Genomic DNA, 5263 nt, shown 5'->3' on the forward strand with positions numbered 1-5263 from the left:
GCTCTGCTGCGCGAGCCAGCATCTTTTAAAGGGGATTCTTACGTCACCAGACATTGGAATGACAGCTGGGTGTGTGTGCGTGTCTCCTTTAATTGTACCTACATATAATTTCATTTAGCTTTCTGACAGCAGGGTAATTTTTTGATGTATGGTGTGAATGCTGCTTTAACATTACAGACCTGCTGAACAGTGCTGAACAACACAACAACAGTGGAGACTGTCTGCAACAACTCTGCAAATACTGTGCATTTATCACTGGGCTATCTGTGCGTTAGCTGCTCATATGTCTAATCGAGCACTTGCTACAGCCACTGTATCAGAAGTCATTGGAGAGTCCATAATTCTCCTCTTCACCATCACTATGAGCATATTAATGCCTGCCTGTCTTTGGGAGCTGAGGAAGGAGAGCCAAGTTTCAACTTATTTGAAATGACACTGTCAAGAACACAAACTGTGGGTTTCTTTTCATAAAAGTCTTTATTTTGGCTTTGTAAAAGTGTCACTTTTTGCACCCAAACGACACAAGGCTCCCACTCTGTGATGACATTGACAAACAGATAGTTTCATTTGTTAGATTTGACTGATGTGTTTGCTTGATGAGCATCGCCAGTTTCTCTTTTGTCCCCCAAACAGTCTGACTTTTCACAGAAGGGAAAGCACCGGTGGATTTCACAGCAGTAATGATGGAGTTGTTTGTCCACTTCTTGCAATCCAATGCAGCAATTGATAATGCCACAGCTACACCAATGATTCTCAGGTCTGATGTCAAAAGGGTCTGCACAGATCTAATTTCACTGCTGTCTTGAAAGGAATAATATACATACAAAACACTTTATTGCCACTGTATGTTTGTTTGCCCAGCTGTTTATTTGTTGCGCTTTTCCTCCAAAGCGTATCTGTGATGGACAGGTAGGCAATCAGACAGGAAATAGGCCTGCTCTAACGAAGACACAAGGGGCTGCATTGGTGTGGGCATGATGGTATAATAAATGATGAGAGGATGCCCAGTTTGAGTCCCACATTCATGAGTTATCAGACACCAGATCACTAGAATACCGTGAGACTGGATTTCGCAATTTTCTGGAAGGTTATTACATTGAAAATCTTAATCCATCATCTTGTTTTCTTTTTGTTGTCATTTTCTCACAGAGGCCTCTGTGTTTGCAGTCAGTCTGTGTCAGTGCAGCAGTGTCAACGGTGGCCTCATTGAAATAAATGAGGCTGACGCTTTTTTCAAGACGCTTAACAGACCACTTGTGCTGACAAAAATGTAAACAAACATCTTCCAATGCAATGTGTACAACGCTGATTTTGGAAAAGCCTGTGATCCTACTGGTCAACGGCACGGAGAACGTCATGGAACACGTCGTGAAAGGCAACAAATACTAACATGATGATGATGATACTTTATTGTCAGATCAAGTGTGCAATTTAACTAGCCTTTTTCTCTGGACATCTTCAGATGTCACAGATGGGGTGTCAGTTGTCCACAAGAGGCCCATGTTTAGTCCCGTCTGTCAGGTCTGGCTATTATCAGTCTGAGCCCAGCAGAACGCTGCAACTTCAGGCAATAGATGTAAAAACTTGTTGTCCTTAAACTGCAGACTTCATATTACCATACTAATATTTATCGATTTATAAGAGCACTTCAGAAATCGCTCCACTAAAACATGTCCAACGGGCACTTTTACACTTGCTGACCATTAAAAAAAAAATAAAGCTCTGCACAATGGATGAGCTCATAACCTGAAGTTGATTTAAAAACTAGTGTTCAGAAATGTGTGTGCTGCTGATAACTCGCTTTCCTGTAAAGGCCAGCCATCCCGGGAACTTAAACAATCAATCTTTGTGGAAAATAACCCTAACCCTAACTCGAAGTTAGGAACAACCTAATAGCACAGCAGCGAAACCAATGTCAGTGCCTGAAGTGTTTAGATAAATTAATATATTGCTTTGCTCCTTTGTGTTGTTTGTAAAGTTGAACAAAATAGGATATGGATCTGTTTTTCTCTTCAAGTCACTAAACCGGTCAAATCTTTAGACAATCTGTGCATGTGCTAACATCTCAGTATGTGTGCTGTTGTTCTTTATCATCACCGTTGGGTCATTTTTATAATGCAACACTCCTAAAAGCAAAGTCCAAACACAAAGCTTCCTGATGTTTCCTGGTTCACATTAACAATATACTAAGCATCAATTCGAAGTCAGATGTTAGCTCACAGTTTGCACCTCAAGGACAGATATCTAAATCAAATGCACTCTGCTCCTTCTGTGTGAAACACAAGCTTAAAAATGACTGAAAAAAGAGCTGAAAAGGTATGAATGAGCTGGCCATGAAGGAAAATGTCCACGATGATTCCTAGCACGTTGTCATCATATCATCACTCCTCTAGACAGCACAGCATCTGAACCTCAGAGGATTTTATTTTGCCACTCATTAAGACTGGACTACATCTACCAGCCCTTCTCATGAGCATTGACTCTTGCCTGTATTAGCAGTGATGGGAGGGTTTGTAATGAGCCTTTTTCCCACTTGTCTTTGTAGGAGAAGCACAGGTGTTACTATTAACAATGTCTGTGTTCAACTCAAGTGTAAGCCTTGACAGTGTGACTAACATGAACAATACCAGGACCTTGAAGCTGAAGCCGGTGAATGGAATGCAATCTGTTTGCTCTTGTTCTTTCCTGCCGTGATATGTCAGAATGTCCTTTGTGAAAATGTCCTATTGGTGAAAGCTCGAAACCATATTGTGGTTTGTTTTGGTGTGTATGGGTTTGATCATACAACATGTATTTTAACCAGTTGCTTTTTTTGTTTGGAAAAATGACAGTGTAGTTATTCTGACCTTTCCTTGTTTTTTTACAAGACATGTGACGCTACAGAACCTTTATTAAATGCTATTATTTTTATTGCTACTGTGCTATCTTTTGTGAATGCATTCTGCTTGGCAAACATCAACATATGAAGTAACAATAAGGCAGCCACCAATACACTAGGCATTTTGAAAGAGCTTTTGATATGACAATTGTGGGAATGTTTACTTGAATTATATTATTCTCTCAAGATCAAAAACAAAACTCACCAGCAAAATAATAATGAGCCTTCATCTGGTATTTTTCTTAGGCCTGCATTCAGAAAAAACACATTATCAAACTGCTTGTAATAAAAGAGAAAGAAATTGAGTTAATGACGCGAATCCTACAGTGATCCGCTGAGATCCATTGACAAAAGCAGGCTCTTAACACTCAGGTTATTTGCACTGTTAGAGGCTCCACACTTGATGGATTTTCATGTGAAACTGATTTGCATTTATACGCACGTGTGTTTGACTCAAAGACTTTGAGTCTACAGCAACACTAGCTTCTCTGTGAGACTGCTATGGTTTGAGCTAAAGGCTAACATCAGAATGCTAACATGTTCACAATGACAATGCTAACATGTCGATGATTAGCACGTATAAAATGTATTATGTTTAACATTAATTTGGTGTCAGCATGCTAACATTTGCTAATTAGCACTAAACACAAAGTACAGCTGAAGCTGATGGGAATGTCTTTTTTTTTTTCTTGGCAGATATTTTATCATGAATCTTGACCTGATGGTACTTCCAGGGTTAAAATTCTTCCTTTGGGGAAGCAGCATTCATCCTCTTTGGACCATGAATGTCTGTTCAAAATTCCACAGTGCTCTCCACAACTGGCTCTATTTTATTTAGCTACGATCTCTTCTACCTACATTCACTCCATCTGGGTGAACTTTAATCAATTTTATCAAAATTCGCCTGTTTTATGACAACACACGGAGATCCAGCTGTTGCTAAGTGGGTGATTCCAATGGCTCATAACTGTATTTTCTCTCAGCATTATTCCCTGCAGCTCTGGCAATCAGTCACTGTCATTTTTTTTATTTGAGGGCCACAAATTACAAGACACTCTGTGGTGGCTGTTTTCATGCTAATCCACACCATTAACAGCTGTCAGATGGTCCATTACCAAACACCTCCCCTGACAGATGGGTTGCACTGCAAATCATCTCTGAGGGATGTTATCAGCCAATGACATAACCACATCAAAACATACTAAAAAAAAACAGAGAGCAGAGACGCAGCGATGGTGTAATGCCTCCTCATAACTGTCCTCGATAAATAATGAAAACGCGTTCTCCTTCCTCTGACATTTAATTTGCCTCCAGCAGTTCTCTGTTGATTAAGGAAAGATTGAGCAAGTTCTAAGTAATTTAGCTTGCAATTACAAAATGTGGTCAGTTGTGTTGTTGATGGCATTTTGCAAGCATTTTGTATGGTCTAGAAAGAACTGAACTGGAAAGATGTGTGTTTCATCACAGAGTTGTTTACTGAGATAATTGTGCTTTCTTCCAATCCGGGGCTCTTCGTGGACAGCTGCTTGCCAGGATAAAATGGTCAATGTGTTGTATCATTCAAGGCCTGAACAACTGGATTATCCACAGCTGAGTGCTCTCATCAGTACCTTCCGCCCGATCTCAAGGTACAAAGACAGCAGGGAATTGAGTTGGTTTCAATGTGACTGTCTTCAGCCCATATTTACAAAAATGTCCTCCTAACACATACAGCCTATCTACAACCTGCATGTTATAATATACTGTATGCTTAACTCAGCTCTCGGGCAGGTGGGATTGTAGCATAGGATCATTTAGAGGAACCATTGCATGTCTGTCTCTGCTCATTGGCTGTGAAGACAACATTGAAATCAAAACAGAAAAGAAAGAACTCTGAGAGCGCTGCCATTTAATGTGGTTGTGGCAAAATGTGTACAAGGTTTGCAACATGTAATATGAAAATGCTTTTTCACAGACAATAAGTGAGACCTTTAAAATGGAGTGTCTGAATATTGCATTTGTTGTTGCATTCACTAGTTTGAGGGATTTTATATGACCAGTGTTGCTCTTTTCCTGTCAACAGAATGACCCTCACTCTCATACTGTTTCTCATCAGTCAGATTTAAATGTGTAATGCTGCAGTTTGTGTCTCTGCCTTATAGTTGTCTGTCACCTCAATATAATGGAGGTGAAAGTAATGTTGTTTGTGGTGCGAAAAATTTGATTTAGCCATGACCAAGAGCCTGCAGCCATGCTAGCAGCTCTGTGAGGCTGTAGGCACAAGATGAAAAGTCCAAAGATCTCCAAAGTTATTACAACTCGCCTTGGGGGGGACATGAAGGTGTGCACCAAATTTCAGGAAAATCCATCATATAGTTGTTGAGACAGTTCACCTAAAACCGTACA

This window comes from Chaetodon auriga, chromosome 13 (genome assembly GCF_051107435.1).
Source record: "Chaetodon auriga isolate fChaAug3 chromosome 13, fChaAug3.hap1, whole genome shotgun sequence".
Taxonomy (NCBI): Eukaryota; Metazoa; Chordata; class Actinopteri; order Chaetodontiformes; family Chaetodontidae; genus Chaetodon; species Chaetodon auriga.